The sequence below is a fragment of the Podarcis melisellensis genome (assembly GCF_964234715.1).
Source record: "Podarcis melisellensis genome assembly, chromosome: 4".
Lineage (NCBI taxonomy): Eukaryota > Metazoa > Chordata > Lepidosauria > Squamata > Lacertidae > Podarcis > Podarcis melisellensis.
In genome coordinates, this window is record NC_138531.1 from 102,908,135 (window position 1) to 102,929,208 (window position 21,074).

General features: G+C 46.1%; 3 protein-coding genes and 1 long non-coding RNA gene across 16 annotated transcripts in view; 2 read left to right on the forward strand and 2 right to left on the reverse strand.

Annotated features, from left to right (window-relative positions):
* LOC309369055 (uncharacterized protein) overlaps positions 1–21,074 on the forward strand; it is a 291,502-nt gene that overhangs the window by 252,718 nt on the left and 17,710 nt on the right. The gene's annotated exons all lie outside the window — the stretch shown is intronic.
* Positions 1–21,074, reverse strand: part of LOC309369078 (uncharacterized protein) — a 421,063-nt gene that overhangs the window by 73,436 nt on the left and 326,553 nt on the right. The gene's annotated exons all lie outside the window — the stretch shown is intronic.
* The window catches only part of LOC309369105 (uncharacterized protein), a 245,140-nt gene that overhangs the window by 15,889 nt on the left and 208,177 nt on the right, over positions 1–21,074 (forward strand). The gene's annotated exons all lie outside the window — the stretch shown is intronic.
* Positions 1,419–11,116, reverse strand: LOC309369371. 6 transcript variants are annotated; one of them, XR_014168052.1, is made up of 6 exons: positions 8,545–8,790; positions 7,604–7,705; positions 7,283–7,393; positions 4,915–5,013; positions 4,029–4,115; positions 1,419–1,685 (listed from the first exon to the last, which is right to left on the reverse strand). It is a non-coding gene; the product is annotated as an uncharacterized lncRNA (long non-coding RNA). The 6 variants fall into 6 exon arrangements; XR_014168053.1 differs by lacking the exon at positions 1,419–1,685 and adding an exon at positions 3,133–3,248; XR_014168054.1 differs by lacking the exon at positions 1,419–1,685 and adding an exon at positions 10,628–11,116 and having other exon boundaries at positions 3,427–4,115; positions 8,545–8,631.

Sequence of the window (21,074 nt, forward strand, 5' to 3'; positions counted from 1 at the left end):
ACTTAGTTGGTCTTTAAGGTGCTACTGGAAGGAATTTTTTTTGTTTTGACTATGGCAGACCAACACGGCTACCTATCTGTAACTGGTGTAGTAGGTGTTGTTTTACTCCCATGAGATTTTGGGTTGTGTCAGGGAATTGCAGGCAGAGAAGGGGGAGAGAATACCGAGATAAGCCTCCGTTAATTAGCAGCTGTTCTTCCTCGAAGGAGGAAGGTGACGAAGGGCTGTCAGGAGGGAATGAATCTGAGAGGGGGGAGCCACTTCCGGGGCCCAGCCACTCTCGTCACAGAGGAAGGAAGGGGGTTGGGCTCAGAAAGTGGATATGCTGGGGAAAACCGAAGGCTTCTTCAGTCGAGGCAACCGAAGAAGAACCGCAGGCTTCTTCAGAGCTCTTGTAAATAACGACAAGAAACCAATAAATCCTGTAAATATGGCTGGATTCCCAGACTCTTATCTCTGCTAGCACTCACCAATCATTCCTGACAGGTTGGATGTGCCCTTTGATCAAGTCTAAGTTCACATACAGCAGTGATTCACCAATTGGAGGTCCAAGGACCACCCACCCAGCGGCTCCATTACACCATTCACATAACAAAAACTGCCACAGAGATATCCAAATGTTCAAAGGTAGAGGGGCCCATGGGTCTTGGCTTCTGAAAAAGAAGGGGTCTGTACTACCTAGCTAACTGGGAACCACTGGCATACAGGGTTTAAGTTCCCAGCTGGCATTATCCAACTCCAATGGCCTTTTGTGAACTTTACTCAATGCCTTTGCCAAAAAGGTTAAGTGATTAGTATTGGCTGCATCAATGGAGATGAATGCCATTGGGTTTTGTTCCAGGAGAAAGCGACCCTCTATTCATCTAGTCTTGGTAATAAATGCCAGACCAGCTCGCTGTTCTACTACCAAGCTGTGGATGAGTGAGATCTTACTCTGACCTTGTCAATCCATCAACACGGGTTGAAAATAACTGTAAGGTACTTAAAGGGAACCATGAACTGTCTTAAACAACCCAAAACTATTGGGGATATGTCAGTGATTCCCGCTTTGCAGGGGGTTGGACTAGATGACCCTTGGGGTCTCATCCAACACTCAGTTTCTATGTGTCTATGATTCTATCCAAGAGAGTGACGTGAACTACGCTCTCTCACACACTTGCCTCATCTGCTCCTATTATTTTACTTCTGAGATTGCTTGTTATTCAGATTGTTTAGCAGACAACTGTAGAAATATTTTCCTAAAGAGAGTGTCACTCAGTTGAGGTTCCTGCAAGTCCTTTTGTAGCTGAGCTAAGCAGCACAACCCATTGAAAAGGATGCCCTCACCCTCTTCTGAATCACCACATTCACTAGGTTGGAGAAGCAGAAAGAGCAGCCTTCCTGCCTCTCCAACCTTGTGAGAAGAAGCAGCCGCTCACCTGGACAATGATGTGGAGGAGTACATCTGCAGATCTTTGGTAGCAGAGAAAAGTGCATGGCAAAATATATTTGGAGAGTGAACAGATCAATTATGTAAACAGAACCTGCAACTTTTTGGAATGCATGCCATTAACAAATGTTTCTTCAGAAACTTACTGGACTTCAGCCTCCATTCCTGACAGCCACGACCATTTCTTCCCCTTGTCTTTAAAGACTCCAATCCAAAAAAACTTTTGATGTCTTTCTACTTGCTTGTTTATAAAATACTAGGGAAGGGGTGCAGAAAGAACAAATAAAATCTTTTAAGACAATGTCCTTTTCTCTAGGAGACTATAGCCCTTGACAGAAATTAAACATGCATAAAACAAGCACATTTTAAAAGCAGCAGGTGTCACATTTAAAGGTCCAATCCACATATATTGAGGAAGCAGTGATCAAAACTATACATAGTACAGTGGTGCCTCGCAAGACGAAATTAATCCGTTCCGTGAGGCTCTTTGTATAGCGGTTTTTTCGTCTTAAGAAGCAAGCCCATTGACAGTTTAGCTGATTAGCGCTATTAGCGGCTTAGCGGCTTTTAGCGATCAGCTGTTAAGCGGCTTATCAGCGGATCAGCTGATAAGCGGCTTAGCGGCTTAGGAAAAGGGGGGAAAGGGGGGAAAAACACACAGGAACTCGCAAGACATTTTCGTCTTGCGAAGCAAGCCCATAGGGAAATTCGTTTTGCGAAGCGCCTCCAAAACGGAAAACCCTTTCGTCTAGCGGGTTTTCCGTTTTGCGAGCCGTTCGTCTTGCGGGGCACCACTGTATTCCCATCAGCAAGAATAATTTCGTACAGTGGATGTGGTATTGTCCCCCTGATCACAATTATGATGATGATGGAATCAAGGAAGCATCCCAAAGAGGAAATATTGTAGGGAAGGGTAACTTCGCCTGCCCTCACCGAGACTGGCTACACATGTCTTCCAGTCATGACACAGAGTTAAAATTTCCAAATGCTGTAAATGACTGTGCCATAGAAGAGTTGGTCTTGGAACCAACTAGCAGGACAGTGACCTGTGTGGCAAATACTCCAATTTCCGCCGCCATGTTTGTTGGTTGGCTCCAAAGACACTGGAATCAGTCTGCTTGTGGGATACTTGATGGCATGATGACGGAGTCTCACCCATGTTTGTGCCCTGTAGCAGCCCAGTAGCTCCTCTACCAGGGCTAAGGTGCTGGGAGAGGGATATACCCTGCAAGCTCCTCTAGAGTAATCTCCATGATACTCTCATGCCAGAGGGTTAGGGTTTGTCTGTGCAGATTTCAGTTATTTTTGTGGCCACATGATAACATATATTCATCTAGGAAGCTGAGAAAGATTAAAACAAGAACAACATTAATGCTTCAACCCATGCTGGTGCTGCAGTAAATACCTGGGTGGGGAGAGCTGGAAAAGGAACGCAGTCAAGAAGCTTTTATTCGAGGGAATAGACAAAAGATGTAGGTCCCCCCACAGGCCTTATCTGAACCCCTGGGGCCTCACCTATTTGTTTCCACCTGGATACTCAGGGCAGGGCAGACTTGAAGGTTGGGGGGGGAGTAGCTGTGGCTTATCAAAATTCTCTTTCTCTCTCCAGGCTCTTTGCTGGGGGTGGGGGTGGGAATCTAGAGTGTGTGTTCCTGGCATTGGGCAACTGGGACAGATGAGGGAGTCTGCTGGTTTAGCACGCAGTTTGCTGCCCTGCAGTCTCCCTGCTTGAGCTGACAGGATGGATCCAGTGGGCTTCCCAAATGGCTCTGGGGGATTTTGGTGCTCCTGCTGAACTTTGGCCAAGCTCTGGAACAACCTAATAATAATAATAATAATAATAATAATAATAATAATACTTTATTTTTATGCTGCCCATCAGACTGGGTTTCCCCCAGCCACTCTGGGCAACTTCCAACAAATTAAAACAGAATTGGACACCAACCATTAAAAACTTCCCTGAAGAAGGCTGCCTTCAAATGTCTTCTGAAAGTCAGAGAGTTGTTTTTCCCCTTGACATCTGGTGGGAGGGAGTGCCGCAGGGCAGGTGCAACTACCCAGAGGGCCCTCTGCCTTGGCTTGGGCCATTGATATGATTGGCCCTGAGTGCCCATTCCTGCTTCATGCAGCCTGTTTGGCCCCCTGATATACTGCAGAGGTTAGGGCAAAGAAAGATGCTGGGAGATGGCTTTTACGTGAGTGGAGGAATAATCTGGTTGAATGCAATTGACTCCTGGTGAGGGCTCATCATCGAGCCCACCAAGTGGCAGTGAAGGCTACGAAGAAGACTTGCTTTGCTTCCTCCATTCTGCCATCCAGCAGAGCTTTCCCGGGTAGCGCAGGGCCTGCTACAGTCTGGCCCGAAAGAGATGGTAGAAGTGAGAGCAGCTTTCTGTGACTTCTTTTCAAAGCATTTTGACAGTTCAGGAGAGCGGATCTGAATATATCTAGTGTTTCCCTAGGGTGGCTGGATGCATAGGAGGGCAGCAGTCTGCTCTGGCTCTAAGAGTTTTCAGCTAGAGGAGGGGCTTTCAGCTGGTGCAGAATCAGGGCGGGTTCCCACTGCACTACAATTTTTCAGCATCGTAGGGTAGCTTACCAATTTCTTTTTGCAGTTGATCATTTAAGTTGGCAAAATACTGCATTTCCTCCGATATGTTTTGAGCTGCAGCAAGTATTTCTAAGTCTAAAAGATTTGAAACCGTTTAAGGCAGGAGTATCTGAAATAACAATCTGCAAATATCAGGAAACCATTTCCAAACACTTAAAAAACACTCAAGCCTGAAACAAGAAGCTGAGCTCCAGGATGGATTTCGTATGAATATAAGGGCAGACTTGATTCTCTGTGGCTGAGATCACCAACGAAAAGCCTCTGAAGACCAAAGACCCATGCAGTCCACTATCCTGTTCTCATATTAAAAGTGGCTCATGAAGTATCTCTGATGTTCCCCTCCTATGTCCTCCTTTTCTGCTGGGAATCACAGGGTCACAAAGCAATTCTGCCTTGAATTCCACAGGAAAGCTAAATGTACAAAGAATACTTTGCAGTTTTCAATTATGCTTTGTGAGATCTAAGAAAATAGAGGCACTGAAACTCTTTTAGTGATGTGGGATATAATGTCAGTGCAAGGATTTTCCCTTGTGCAATGCAATCTTCCGCCTCCTTCCCTCCAATCTGTTCCAAAGTCCCCCCCCCCCCCCAGAGAGCAGCTTTGGTGATGACATGCAGGGAGAAGTGGGGGGAACATGAGTTACAGTGTGATGGGGGAGGACAGCATTTCTAGTGGGGAGATGTGAGAATCACAACCGTCTGCTTTTCTTTCTGCTGAGCAATGAAAAAGTGATGAACTCTGTTGGGTGCTGAGTTTCATTGAATATATGTATTGCTCAAGCAATATGAACCCCAAATTTAACTACAGGAATTGAACTCTGTTTAATTTAAACATGTTACAGCAAAAGTGTGGATGTGCATATAAAATGCTTACCATCCTTGTCTTCGTAGATTGGATCAGTCCCAACAACAACAGTTCGTATCATATCCATCGCCACTTGAAGCTCCTCTCTCCTTTTCAGTTCCTTCCGATCTAAGAAGGAGGGAGGTAGAAAAGAAATGAAGAAATTGTGTTCTGGCACACTAATCTGATAAGCTGGGGAAGGGGATACTTGGTTTCAAACTGCTATTAATACAGAATTTAAACTGCCGACTTATAACGTGCCCCGGGTCCTTAGGGAGAAGGACTAATAAAATATCAAATCAACCAAAACATGAAAACGACTTCTATTAATATTTTCTGCTCTCAGCCCTTAGATTGAGGGTTCCCATGCCTTGATTGTGGCTGCCCTGGTCGTCTGAAGTCCTGTTTCCATTTAGCCTGCTATTTCTTCACCAGATAGTTGGCCTTCCTTAGAGAGCTTTAGATTTTTGGTGTCTAGATACACCTGTCCTCTTTGTCCTACAGACTTGCATGTGCCAGGTTGCCTCGTGCTCTGCCATATGCTTAAAATATGCAGATTCTTGGATCACTTGACTCCCTCTCCCTGAGCTTTGCTTACTTTAAAAGCGAATTCACTAGGCAAATAGGCCATGTGTTCATCTATCCAGTGCTATTTTTCTGGGAAAAGAGGCACTCAAACTCGCCATTAATGCCTCCCTTGTTCTCTTAGAATGGAAACATCACCCACCTGAGAGGGGCCGGAACTGAGACCTGGTGAATTCCGGCTGAAAAAAGCCCTGCATATATCTCGATATTTAGGTAGGCTTTGGATCCAGCCACATTAGCCATGGCCTTATCCTTTGCAGCCTGTTTTCCCCAAACACTTTCCTTGAAGAGACTGGAGCCCTAGTAGAAGGCAGGGTGCCGAGGACCAGAAATGGGGGCTCTCCCACAGCAAATGAGATTTAGTTGGGAAAGGAGGAGAGAATTGCAAGCTGGGCAATTCACGGCATGTAATGCCTTAACAGAGAATATAATGAAAATGATATGCAGGTGGTACATGACACCAGTCAAGCTTGCAAAAATTTATCACTTGCCCAATAATAAATGTTGGAAATGTAAAGAGATTGAAGGTACATTCTTTCACCTTTGGTGGACATGCCCAAAGATTAAGACCTTCTGGGAGATGATCTGTAATGAAATGAAAAAGGTATTTAAATATACCTTCCAGAAGAAACCAGAGGCCTTTCTCTTGGGCATGGTCGGCCAATTGGTGGGAAAGGAGGATAGAACTTTTTTTATGTACGCCACAACAGCAGCAAGAATACTTATTGGAAAGTATTGGAAAACACAAGATCTATCCACCCGGGAAGAATGGCAGATGAAGGTGATGGATTACATGGAACTGGCTGAGATGACTGGCAGAATCCGAGACCAAGGAGAAGAGTCGATGGAAGAAGATTGGAAAAAATTTAAAGTTCATCTTCAGAAATATTGTAAAATTAAGGAATGTTAGAAAGAAGTTGGGAAGAAAAACTATGTGGCTTTAGCAGAAAAGATGTAAAGGATTGAGTAAAAATGAATTGGTGAAAGAGAGAATGTTAAATTATTTTAAGATAAATTATTAAGATAAAAACAAAGTTGGAAGGATTTGCTGAAACATCTAACTGAATTAGAATACAAAAACGGGAGGTGTGAGGAGGTCAAGGAAGTAAGCAAAGGAAAGTAAGTTATTTAAAGGTTTGATCTGTTTTCTTTTTTTATGATGTTTGTTTTTTATATACTGTTTTGCTGTTGTGGTTGTTGTTTACGTATATTTTTTCTTTTTTCTGTAACCTTTAAAAATGTTAATAAGAATTTAATAATAATAATAAAAAGAGAATTGCAAGCTGGGAAATGGAATTGTCCCGGATGTCCCAGGGACTTGTGTTAGGCTGTGCTTCTGTTCCCAGTGCTGGGACTCACTTATTCAGGGAGAACAGAGTAGAGTTTGAAGAAGAGGAGGAGTTTGGATTTGATATCCCACCTTTCACTCCCCTTCAGGAGTCTCAAAGCTTTTAAAATTCTCCTTTCCCTTCCTCCCCCACAACAAACACTCTGTGAGGTGAGTGGGGCTGAGAGACTTCAGAGAAGTGTGACTGGCCCAAGGTCACCCAGCAGCTGCAGGTGGAGGAGCGGGGATGCGAACCCGGTACACCAGATTACGAATCTACCGCACTTAACCACTACACCACACTGGCTCTCAACAAAACAGTGCCATTGCTCTCACTGGGTGACAGCTGTAACTCCCCCCCTAAAATCAAAGAGAGATGAAAGGAGTAAATGGAAGGTGGATCCTGCCATCTCTTTTTGGAAATGCTATTGGCATTGAAGCAAAGCCCACGACAGAAGTATCACCATATGCCAATTGTGTACTTACACAGAAGGAAAACCATCAGTGTCATGACAGTAAAGATGAAAATCTCAAGTACGATCAATCTTTCACCCGTTGGAGATTTGAAGAATGTAACCAAGTCCTGAATAGCAGATGCTTGAAGAAAGAAAATTCTGCTTTAGCCATCAATAGCCAACATACCATTGCCACTCCAGGAAAAAGGGTTTCCATATGCTGTGGAATCCATCAGCCAGAGACACTCAACTGTTCAGGGGGTGGGCAATTGGGAGGATAAAAGCAGGTGGAGACGAGATGCCTTGCTGCTTGTGAGAAACCTCAGCCCATATGACTGTGCTGTATACAGACCACCAGTTTCATTTGCTTTTGCTTTACGCTTTCTGGACGCTGTGTTCCTTCTGGACGCTCCACGCTTTGCAAGCACTAGCTTCCCCATCCTCTTGGTTTTGTCTGAGTAAGAACAAGACAAGAACAAATGGAGAATAACACTATGAGCACATTAGGTACAGAGTGGGGTCTATCAGTATTATGCCATCCTTTCCCGTAAAGAGGTTGTTGAGTCCAATATAACTGAAATGTCTTTCTTTTTCTTTTGCTAGATCAATCTCAGTTTTGAACCAAAAGAAATGTTCTATATGGATTCCAATGCATTTTTGAAAATTGTTTTAGGTAATATAGCACTTTCTCATTTTGCATCCTATTCCTCTCTAAACTCCTGGGCGTCTCGTTTGCAGGACTCCATTAAGATGTTCACCATTTACTAGATCTTGTGGGATCTATGAGGTTTTCCTATGTTCCTGGGTGTCAACTCCCTGCATCATAGGCATCGTGGTCAATGGTTGAGGACGATGGGAGTTGTAGACCAATAACATCTGGAGGGTCACCACCCTTGATGGAAGGTAAAGGTAAAGGGACTCCTGACCATTAGGTCCAGTCGTGGCAGACTCTGGGGTTGCGACACTCCTCTCGCTTTACTGGCCGAGGGAGCTGGCATACAGCTTCCGGGTCATGTGGCCAGCAGGACTAAGCCACTTTTGGCGAACCAGAGCAGTGCACAGAAACGCCGTTTACCTCCCCCCCGGAGTGGTACCTATTTATCTACTTGCACTTTGACGTGCTTTCGAACTGCAAGGTTGGCAGGAGCAGGGACCGAGCAACAGGAGCTCACCCCATCGCGGGGAATCGAACTGCCGACCTTCAGATCGGCAAGTCCTAGACTCTGTGGTTTAACCCACTGCGCCACCCGCGTCCCTTTGATGGAAAGTATATACATTTAATTATAGAACTACCTCCTGATCATCAGAAAAGATGGGGTACAAGATCCAGTCTCCGTGAGATGCACAGAAATCCAATTGAATGGAAACCATGAGTTGGAACTGGAAAAGAAGCAGAGAGGAAGCTCTTACACAGGCTCTCCAAGTCTGCCAAGACCCAGCCTGACACCTGATGCTGTGGCTTAACGAAAGAAGGAAGAGGGCTGTTGTCTAATTCCGTTTTGAAGCCATCTGAGCTAGCAAATGGAATTGCAAAGACTTGAATTTTCTGGATCCTGATATGGATCTGGACTGACAAACTTGGCCCATGAATCAGAGCAGGGCACCAGGGAATAAAACAGAATGTGGTGCTTCTGATTTGCAATGTACCTGTAGCTTTAATATAAGGAACGTGGCTGTTTGAGAAGAAGTGAAAGGATGGGAACGTAATTTCTGCTCACACCCCCTCCAGGAGGTGGGCGGGGTTTGCGACACAGCGGGGGGCTTACCTGCCAGGTGCCACCCACCTTGCTGCAGAGTGACTGTCACCCTGCCCCCATCTCAGCAGGACAATGGGCCCCAGTTGGGGGTGGGGTGGGGGCCAGGCAAAGGGCCGGTGCTCTTCAGCCCAGGCTCACCTTCATGACTTCCCCCCGGGGATGGGCAGGGGATTGGGGCCATGGTGGGGCCTGCTTAGGCCTTGCCGCGGCCCCCACCTCCTTCCCGGCATTGGGGCCAGGTCATAGCTGTCAACTTTCCCCCCTTTTTAAAAGAAATTCCCTTATTCCAAATAGGATTCCTCGCAAGAAAAGGGAAAAGTTGACAGCTATGGGCCAGGTTGGGGCCGCCTGGGTGGTGTGGCCTGACTCAGGCCCCCGGAGCAGCCTGCTGGGCCTCCTCTTCCACGGCTTTGGGGGTGGGATGGGGGCTGCGGTACAGCCTCCCACGGCCTGCGCCTTTCCCTCCGGCAGTGTGGGGTGATTGGGGCTGTGCAGGATGGGAACCTCATTACATCAAAGGATGGGAATGTAATTACAGCATGAATTACATCTGTTGCCGGCCTGGCATGAGAGCTTCACTATGGACTATATAAGGGCCAGCAGCTCAAGGAGACAGGGAGATCTGGATATATTGTTCTCTGCTCCATTCCAGAATGTGAAGAGAGCAGCCATCTGCCATTCTGAAGTGTCCCAGATAAACCTTCCAAATCTCCATCGGCTGAGAAGACATGAAGAACTGTACCTATTCTATCCGTATTATGATTATTGTTGCCTAAGGTTTATTGGCTTATTGCTTATATTGCTAGCTCTGTAGTTTATTCCAGTTGCTGTTGGCTTTGGATTAGACTCTTATTCTACGGTGCAGTTGTTGTATAAATTAAAAAATATATATATAATTATTTATTATCATTAAAAGTGTAAAACACTATTATCATTGCTGAGTTGCTTCCAGTCCCTGGGTTATTTTCCTCGTTCTGTCTCTGTCCACTCAGGACTGGCACCCATGACCTGTTTTTTTTGTGTGTGTTTTTTTGCCTAGGGAATTCCAGGAGGTGGGGGAATCATTTGTCCTATTCCAATAATCTGCTTGGATAGGTTTAATGTTATTTGGAGGCAGTAAAGGTAAAGGTAAAGGTACCCCTGCCCGTACGGGCCAGTCTTGCCAGACTCTAGGGTTGTGCGCTCATCTCACTCTAGAGGCCGGGAGCCAGCGCTGTCCGGAGACACTTCCGGGTCACGTGTTACGAGCTGCATCTGGCGAGCCAGAGCAGCACACAGAAACGCCGTTTACCTTCCCACTGGTAAGCAGTCCCTATTTATCTACTTGCACCCGGGGGTACTTTCGAACTGCTAGGTTGGCAGGCGCTGGGACCGAAAGACGGGAGCTCACCCCGCCGCGGGGATTCGAACCGCCGACCATGCGATCGGCAAGTCCTAGGCGCTGAGGTTTTACCCACAGCGCCACCCATGTCCCTATTTGGAGACAGTAACACCCATTAATTTCACGTTATCTGGGTGTTTATTCAGGTGAATAAATAACTATAGAAACTATGAATAAAACACTATAGAAAAATCCTTCATGACTGTGTCTGCAATGTTTCCAATATGAGTTCACTTACCCATTAAAGTGTGTCATTAAATGCTGAGAAATCGTACCATACTCAGCTTACGGATCTCAACCCCAAGAAACCCGACACAGAGTAGCTGCCTTTCCCCCAATTTCTTAGCTAGCAATAACGGATATTGAGAAGGAAGAAGAGAGAGAGATAGGCATCCTTTCGGCGATGCCGCCCCGCTCCAGTTTGCCTCTGTCGGCCCCCGATGCCCCTTTCCTGTGGCCCCTGAATGGCTCTCTCCTCATCCGCCTGTCTCGGGAGACAATGGGGGACGGCTCAAGAGGTGGGGGGATTGCAAGGCCTGCTGGGGCAGCTGGCTGCTGTGACGGACAGCAGAGCCAGAGCAGAGTCTGGGGGTGCAGTGCCTCACCATTCCACCAGGGGGCCAGAGCCTCTTTCTGATTGGCTACCCGGAGGGGGGTGGCGCCAGCACTTTTGGAGGGAAAATAAAGAGAGCCGTTTCTGAGGGGATTTGAGATGGGAGAGAGGGAAGGTTGGGAGAAGATGGGGATGAGGAGGGGGGGAGGGAGGGAGGGAGGGAGAAGTGGCTCTGATCTGAGTGGATCCTCCGCTCTGAGGAGAATATCTATGGAACCAGAGGAAGGAGCCTCACAGCTGAGATGGGGAGACCATGTTGAGGGTCTGGAGGGAGTGAAGCTGGAGGCAGAAGCTGTGGGAAGACTCTCCTCTTCTTCTTCTGGAGTCTCCTTCCAGTCAGGAGGAGAGAGATCTTCTAGGAAAGGGAGATTCCCAAGTCCGTGGCAAGGGCTGAGAGGATCCCCTGGGTCTGGCATACAAAGGAAAATACCTCAGGAGTGGGATTGCTAAGAGAGAGGGGAAACCAGGAAAAGTGGCCTCTCGCCGTGAAGGAAACTGGGCTGTGTCAAAAGTACCTCACGGAAAGACCCCTCATAACTAAGTTCGGGGGTGAGAGAGAAGCAGCAGAAAGAGAGTTCAGCCTTTCACCACCTATTCTGGAAACCTGAACATCTCCCTGAAGTGTGACAACTGATTTTGAGAGGAGGGAGTTGAAGAGAAGCTGTGCCTGCAGAACTGTGTTTAATCCTGAGACATTTAGCTGAAGTAATAAGTTAACTTCTCCCTGAAAGAACACATCTCCTGTCTTCCCTTTGTTTGACCATTCTCTCTTTTTTGTAAATAAAGCTTTCCTTATCTGATAATCTCCTGCCAGAGACTCCCTGGATTGCAGTTTCCCTCACACAAGACGCCCCACAAAGTAGCCTGTGGGAAATCGTAGACATCTGTCCAATCTTCATCATCATCCTTTTATTTGTAACCTTTCCATTGTTAAAACAACGCTCAAGGCGGCTTACAACATGATAGGCAAAGGGCCTTCTCGGTGGTGGCGCCTCTTCTGTGGAACGCCCTCCCATCGGATGTCAAAGAAATAAACAACTCTCTGACGTTTAGAAGACTCCTGAAGGCCGCCCTGTTTAGGGAAGTTTTTAAGGATTGATGTTTTAATGTAGTTTTAATCATTTGTTGTAGGCTGGAGAAACCCAGCCAGATGGGTGAGGCATAAATAATAAATTATTGTTGTTATTGTTATGACAAGATTTACATAATTACCAACATAACCAAAGTCATAAACGATAAGCAAAACACATCCAAAGGTACACAACCAAATGGAAAAGAATTTCCACATAAATCATAAGATCAAAAATTCAGAATACAACATTAATATCAATAACAATTGAAAATGACACAGATAAAAACCCAAAACCATTTGAAGAAGGAGGCCTATCTGCCCAGCAGTAGCAGCAGTATTATTATTATTATTATTATTATTATTATTATTATTATTATTATTTATACATACCCCGGGCATCTGGCTGGTTTTTCCCAAGCCACTCTGGGCTGCTTCCAACAAAATATTAAAATACAATAGTCCATAAAATATTAAAAGCTTCTCTAAGCATAACAACCATCCATTTTTAGTCCATTGAGTTAGAAATTCAGCATTTCTGGAAGGGGAAATGGCATACTATTGAATGTTTGCATAGCAACATGCTTAAGAAAGTATTACTCATTTATGACGAGAATGGGATTTATTTATTTTGAGCTTCTCTTGGTTCCTCCTTGGCAGCCAGTGCGATGGTTTCAGCAGGGCTCGAACTCAGGACCCGCTGCCTTGAGGGACACCTAAGAGCAGCTGGGCAGGGGAAAGGTCTCCCTTGGGAGGTGGGGGACTCTCCTTCCTTGGAGGTTTCTCAGCAGAGATCGGACGGCCATCTGCCATGGATGCTTGAGCTGAGATTCCTGCATTGCTGGGGGTTGGACTGGATGACCCTGGGATCCCCTCCTCTCTCTCCACTCCTGAATTCCAGGAGGAGCTTCCTTGCCTCCTGCAAAGCCCTTTTCCCTGCAGGCTCTTCCTCTGGTTTCTGGCCAAGGGAGGGAGATGCTCAGAGTCCAACCAGGAGCCTCACCCCCAAAAGGATATCTGGCCAGTGGCGGAGCCGGGGGGGGGGCAGCTGCCCCCCCATCCATTCAAAATAATAAAGAGCTGAGGTTCAGAAAGGCGAGAGAGGGCTGAGAAAGGGGACTCGGCTTGGCAAGGGTTAAAGGGAACTGAGCTGCCTTCCTAGAGAGGCCAGGAAGCAAGGGGGGCCAGGTCCTCCCAAGGCCCCCCCTCCCAAGTCCATTTCTGCTTCGCTGTCTCTCCTGGGATCTGGTGAGTCTCCTTTCTCTCCCCCCCCAGAGGGTGTAGTGGGGGAACGGGGGGGGCAGGGCTGCAGCAGGGGAGGGTGCGGGGGGGGGGGCAGATCTGCTCCTGCAGGGGGGGGGGGACCCCAATGGGAGAGGGTCCTGCCAGGGAGGGGCCAGGTCTGCCACGCTCTCCTTCCTGCAGATCAGAGGATCCCAAACTCATTTGGCCCTCTACCCCCCCTGCTTCAGAAAAGATCTCCCTTCTTTAAACAAAGGAGTCCCTGGGACTTTAACTCTGTGTGACGTCGCTCAGCCTCATTGCACAACGGACGAAAAATGTGCAAATGGTTTTCCAAAGCTAGACGAGGAGGTGGACTAGCCCCCCCCAAAAAAATAAGATGGGAGAGAAAGGGGAGGAATAAAGAGAGGGATCCCAGCCTATAGTCTGGCTGCTGCATTGGGGACCAGTTTCCCAGTGTCTCCCAGGGCAGCTCCCCACGGAGGCCACTGCAGCAATCCCCTCGCACCCAGAGCAGGGCATCCCAGGACCACATCCTCTCTCTCCCAAAGTGATTGTGGCTGGCAAAGCAGCCGGAAATGGGCGCTGCTACTCACTGAGCCTCCAGGGACCTTGCCCTAAATTTCAAGGGAGGTGTTTTTGGCCCTGCGAACTTGGCCCTCAGGGGGTTGGCCAGAAACATACCTGGCCCTCAGAGCAAAGAAAAAGTGACCCCACCCCAAGGGGTCTGCCTGGAGAGTGGCAGAGAGTTCAAGTGCAAAAAAGGAGACAGAAGCAGGGGAGTGGGAGTGGGGGGAGAACAACTCCTGAGGACCCCCGGGTGAGGACCCCCACCAGAGCCAAGCATCCATTTTTTCACAAAATACAAATGACTCCCTTATCAGTCAGTTCAGACTTCATGCATTGACTGGAAGGCAGGAGAAACCAGGCTGATTCATGTCCCAGAAATCCCTTCCTTTGCCTCCACATTTGCATTGCTAGAAGGCTAGAGACATATTTCTTCTCTTCTTACTCCTCTCCCCCCCCCCCCCAAGATAGCTAATGATCTGGGCTGTGGTGCAGTCCAGCCCTAGTTCCCAGCAAGACTCATCCATGCTTCCTCAAGGAACCTTTTTCTTCTCCTGATATTAGACAACTTTTGTAACAGAACAATGTATTTGCTTTGTAGGATTTGCTAGCGCCTCTCCTTAAGACAGACAGAACTTGGCAGAAGACCAAAGGGTTCCTTCCGATCTCTCAGAGGCTTCCTGAGAGCACAGATGGGTGAGCGAGACTCAGCTGGCCCTGGAGCAGGAAGAGGCCATGACATCCAAACCGGGAGCAGTGGGGGATTCTGGGAGAACTCTGTGCAGAAGATCCTGGGTGAGGGGGACACCCTCCGCTCAGAGGTGCAGAGCCAGCAGTTGAGGCATTTCTGCTGCCAGGAGGCCAAAGGACCCCGAGAGGTTTGCAGCCGACTCTACCACCTTGACCGTCAGTGGCTGAAGCCAGAAAGGCACACGAAAGCTGAGATGCTGGACCTGGTGATCTTGGAGCAGTTCCTGGCTGTCCTTCCATTAGAGATGGAGAGCTGGGTGAGGGACTGTGGAGCGGAGACCAGTTCGCAGGCAGTGGCCCTGGCCGAAGGTTTCCTCCTGAGTCAGGCAGAGGAGAGAAAGCAGACAGAGAAAAAGCAGGTGAGAAGAGACTTTCCTCTGGATACTCCCAAGGGGCTCCAAACAGGACAGAGAACATCCCATAATGGTCTGCTGATGGCCCATGCTTTTTCTGCAAGGCATCCATGGAATGAGATCTAACACCCTTCAAATCTTTGTCATTCTCTTTCGTATATTTTCCCCCATTCTCTGTTTTGAATCCTTGTTTCTTTTTCAGGGAAAGGATCTCTTTGCAGAAATGGACCTGGATTCCTGTGAGGCAGAGAGGCCGCTGGGTAAGGAGGAAGGTGGTTTTTCTCTGTTTGGTCTCGTTCTGTTGGTTTCCCAACTCATCTGAGGGTTCTTTTCATCTTGTTTTGGGGGGAGACAGTTGGGAACAAGGGTCCAGAGGAGGGGAGATGTATTTCTGCACAACTAACATATGGAATGGGCACAAACGTCCAAATACTCTCAGCAGGTAAGGCTTTCTCAAAGGCCCATCTGTGGTTAGAGATGCCCTGTTTCACCTGTGAGAGATGCAGGCACTCCTGGCATCCTGCTAACCTTTTCTCTCTTGCAGGTGACAGAATGATACCAGCAAAACCTCCTGATCCGCCTTTTCATGGGGGCAGAAGGGAAGCAGCAGCTGTGGAACCAGATCAGGTCAGGGGAAGCTGCCTTGTGGGGACAGAGGCTGAGGGATGGAGCAATGGCATGGACTGGTTGGGCACAGAGGAGTGGTGGGAGGAAGCAGCTGGGGAACCAGGAAGGGAAGACATCTCAGACCCCACGGAGTGGAGGTGGAGTAAGGATGAGCAGTCAGAGGGGGAAGCCTGGGAAGAGGAGGTGTCAAAAGCTGAAGGGGAAACAGGGCTTAGTGAGCTGGGAGACTCTGTGGCAGAATGCAGTGCAGAATCAGAGGCAGAAGAGGAAGGAGGCGAGTGGGAGAAGAAGGTCGAGAGGCTGAGTCAGGAGAAGGAGGAGCCACTGGTGGCTCCCCCTCCTTCTGCCAGAAGCCACCCTCCCTGCTTGTCTCTCAGAGCCAGGAGACCCCCTGCAATGCAGGAATCTCTGCTAGATCATCCAAGACAGATGGCCATCAAAAACAGGCTTATTTTATTTCTAGATTGATAACTGAATGCAAAAATTGGTTTCTAAGCAGTGGACAAATGAGAACAAATAGCGGCCTGGATTCACCTAACCAGCCCCATCCGCTGGAAAATGGGGCCTGCCCCCCCATTCCTCCCCCTCTCCATGCCCCCATGAACCCCTTGAATTTGGCTCTAGGGCATTGGGAGGGAACCTTCCCAGAACAGCTGACAAGGAGAGGAGAAAGTAGATCCTTCCATTGGGGAAACTGGAATGCATAGGCAGAATGACTTGGGAAACACAAAGAGGAGTACCACCTATTTGCACAAAAACGGATACATAAAATAAGCACCCATAATTAAAATGTGCTGCAAAACAATCCTATTGAAACAACACCGCAATTTACCGGAAGGAAACAACAGAGCATTATGTAGCAGATCAAATTTCTGCTGCCTCAGAGGAGGACATTTCCTTTTTTTCTTTTAGGGTCCAGTGTGCTTTGAAGATGTCGCTGTTCGTTTCACGGATGAGGAGTGGGCGTTGCTGGATCCTGACCAGAGAGCTCTGCATAAGGACGTCATGGAGGAGACTCATGGGATCGTGGCCTCTCTTGGTAAGGCTCCCTGTGGGATCGTCATTGTTGTTGTTGTTGTTTAGTCGTGTCCGACTCTTCGTGACCCCCTGGATCAGAGCACGCCAGGCACTCCTGTCTTCCACCGCCTCCCACAGTTTGGTCAGACTCATGTTTGTGGCTTTGAGAACACCATCCAACCATCTCGTCCTCTGTCGTCCCCTTCTCCTTGTGCCCTCCATCTTTCCCAGCATCAGGGTCTTCTCCAGGGAGTCTTCTCTTCTCATGAGGTGGCCAAAGTACTGGAGCCTCCGCTTCACGATCTGTCCTTCCAGTGAGCACTCAGGGTTGATTTCCTTCAGTATGGAGAGGTTTGATCTTCTTGCAGTCCATGGGACTCTCAAGAGTCTCCTCCAGCACCATAATTCAAAAGCATCAATTCTTCGGCGATCAGCCTTCTTTATGGTCCAGCTCTCACCTCCATACATCACTAATGGGAAAACCATGGCTTTAACTATACGGACCTTTGTTGGCAAGGTGATGTCTCTGCTTTTTAAAATGCTGTCTATGTTTGCCATCGCCTTTCTCCCAAGGAGCAGGCATCTTTTAATTTCGTGACTGCTGTCACCATCTGCAGTGATCATGGAGCCCAAGAAAGTAAAGTCTCTCACTGCCTCCATTTCTTCCCCTTCTATTTGCCAGGAGGTGATGGGACCAGTGGCCATGATCTTCATTTTTTTGATCTTGAGCTTCAGACCATATTTTGCGCTCTCCTCTTTCACCCTCATTAAAAGTTTTTTTAATTCCTCCTCACTTTCCGCTATCAGGGTTGTGTCATCTGCTTATCTGAGGTTGTTGATATTTCTTCCGGCGATCTTAACCCATTTCTTTAAGAACTTGCCATAGTTTGCTGTGGTCGACACAGTCAAAGGCTTTTGCATAGGGATCATCATATCAGCCTGGAAATTCAAAAAATACCTCTATGTGACCAACCTCATCTATTTTCACAGAGGTCAGCCGTGGCCCCTATAACACCTGGGAACCTAACACCCCCACAATAACCAGTAACTTACAGTTTTTTCTTTGAACAATCTTCCTCAAATTATTCCTTTTTCTACCTTGACCGGGCTGGTCTGAACTGCCCAAGCCATCTTAAATGTCAGCTTCAGAATTCTTAGGAAAGATAAGTTGTGAAGTTTAGAGCTTACAGGGTTAACAGCTCAGAGTGTCCTGCATCTGGGGAGGAGCTTTCTCAACATCTGGGAAAGCTGTTTATTTGTTCTTTCTGACTTTCGTTGTCTCCTGAGGCAAGGAAGACAAAATGTCTGCATCTTCCGATGGTTTAGTAGCAGTGATGCTGATGACGCTGATGATGAAGATGCTTTACAAACTTAATCTTTTCCGGAACAGGGCTGCTCTTAAATCGATGTACCACTGTAGTAATAATAATATTTTTTATTTATACCCTGCCCATTTGGCTGGGTTGCCCCAACACATATATAAACATGGCTTCCAACACATTTATAAACATGAAGCATAAATAATATTAATCTGATCCCATATAAAAAGAACATTAACTTTAAAGTGAACAACTTCTAGTGGCCAAAATTGTGGAAACCTTTTGTGAATTGTGTATTTCTGAGGTTTGATGGCTCATAACACCCCTTTTGTGTGGAGTAATACCATAAAATTATATATCAATGGAAAGATAATTTAATGAAGAATGTAATGAAAGAACATTTATGAAGGAGTATTTATTAGAACAGCAGCCATAACCATTTATTAGAGCAGTCATAACCATTGGCAACCTTTAGCTTTGATTATGGCCTTACAATGCCTTCCCATGATAAGAACCAAGTTTTTAGTTCTGCAACTGTAATAAAGTGAAACAAAGATTAAATTATTGCCTCTGTTATTTGGACTTTATTGCTGGGTTGCTTCTGACTAACAAGTTTCTTTAGTCGGCTCCATAGATTTCTGATTGGGTTAAAGTTTGGGCTATTCCCAGGCCATTCCAGCAGTGAAATATCTTTATCTTGAAAGCACCTTTTGCACACAGCAGCAACATGACATGGAGCGGAATCCTGTCAAAGTATAAAATAGAATATATATGTGTGTGTGTGTAATGTTTCCAAGGGGTTGCTCGAGAGCAAGCAGGCAAATATCTCCCTGCTTGGCTGTGAAGCCTTGCTTTTGCTGCCAAAATAAACCTTATCTGTCCGGAGCGCCACTCTCCCGTGGCTGACTCAGTCGCTGGCAGAATCCGTGAGTGGGCGGTTCCTAAACTTTCCCCAGCAAAGCAGCTTCTTGACGCCCAGTCTGGGCCTCCCCTCTCTGCACGGATGCTTTCTGCGCAAGGAGAGCATGGGTAACGGAGGACCTCTCTCCTCCCCGCTTTGGCCTGGCACCGTCTTGCCTCTTCCGACTCCTGCAGCTCCGCTCCAGTGGAGGCGTGTTTACTCTCCTCCGTTGAAGAGGAGCTGCTTCCCATGATCCCTGGAGGCTCTCTGTAATCCATTCGGCTTTTCCTCTCTCCCTCCTGAACTGATGGCAGTTCCCTGACAATATGCTTCAGCATCTGGGAAAAGATCACCTGAGGAACGCTTCCGTTTGGGCGCAAGTATTTCATTTATGCATTTTAGGGCATTTACATTCGCATTAATGACGTAAATTTTACCCACACCTTTTGCTGCCCTACAACCCCAGATCAACTATCTGGGTGTTTCACGGTCGGAGTAATGCAAGTAGGATGTAAATCTTCTCTGATTCTTCTCCTCGCGTATGTCATCCCATCACTACCAAGCAAGGAGATTTGGGTCTCATCACACCAAATAACATTGTCCCATTGTTCCGCTGTCTAGTTAACATGGGTTTAATCATTTCAACCTTTGCTTGAGAGATGACAATGGCTTCTTCCTTAGAATTCTAATATTTAGACCAGTCCTTGCACTCAACTTCACATTACATTGCACCATGTCATCTTGTATCCACCCAGATGATTTTCTTCTGTCATGTAGGGACAGTCTCTCCACTCGTCCATCATCACTTGCCTTTGTGCACCTTTCCCTGCCTTTACCGGTCTGATTTTGTAGTGACTGAGTCTCCTTATACCTCTTCAAAAATATAGAAATGCCTGCTTTGGTTAAGATTTCCTAATATTTCATCAATTTCTTCATAACTGTAGCCTTGTTCACTTAACAGTACAATTTTACATCGCTTTCTGTTTTGTTTTTTTAAATATGTTTTTTATTAATTTTCCAATAAAAACAAATTTATAACATCATTAAACATCAAAAACTCATCACATATCTTTTTTTTTCTTTTAGACTTCCATCAACATGTCTGATAATTTTCCGTAATTATCACAGATTGCATTATATATATCTTTTCTTACCATGTTGTTTAAACAATATTTCTACCAAACCTTCTTACAGAGCTTCTTGAAAACTTACAAACGTTATATCATTATCACAAATATTTTTAATATATTCTGTAAATTTACTCCAGTCCTCAGTGAATCTTTGGTCTTGTCGGTTGCGAATCCTCCCTGTCAATCTGTCCAGTTCCGTGTAATCCATTAATTTCGATCTCCATTCTTCAATCATAGGCATTTCTTCTTGTTTCCATTTCTCGGCCAAAAGAGTTCTGGCTGCTGTTGCTGCATACAGAAATACTTTCTGATCGTTCCTTTTTATTTCACCACCTAATATTCCTAATAGAAATGCTTCTGGTTTTTTAACAAATGTATATTTCAGTATTTTCTTTATCTCATTATATATCATTTCCCAGAAGCATTTCATTTTTTCACATTCCCACCACATATGATAAAATGTCCCTTCTTTCTCCTTACATTTCCAACATTTGTTACTCACCTTATACATCTTACTTAATTTAACTGGTGTTATATACCATCGATATATCATTTTCATAACATTTTCTTTAATTGTGGTACATGCCGTAAATCTCATCCCTTCCTTCCACAATTTTATCCAATCATCAAATTGATTGTTATATCCAAAGTCTTTGGCCCATTGAATCATAACTGATTTAACCTCTTCATCCTTCAAATGCCATTCTAATAATAATTTATATATCACAGATAAATTTTTAACTTCGTTATTCAATACTTCTCTTTGAAACCTAGATTCTTTTTCAGAATAGCCTCTTTCTGCAACCTCTTTTCTAAACATTTCATTAATTTGAAAATAATGCAGCCAATCGTTTACATATTCTTTCACTTCTTCATATGGTTTCATTTTCCACTTACTTCCCTCTTTCTCAATTAAACTTCCATATGTTATCCACCTCCCAGTCATATTGATCTTTTTAACACTCATCGCCTCTAATGGTGATAACCAGTGTGGTATTTTTGGTTCAAGTAGGTTTTTGTACCTACCCCATACCTCAATCAGAGATCCTCTAATAATATGATTTTTGAAACCTTTATGCACTCGTTTTTTTCCATAC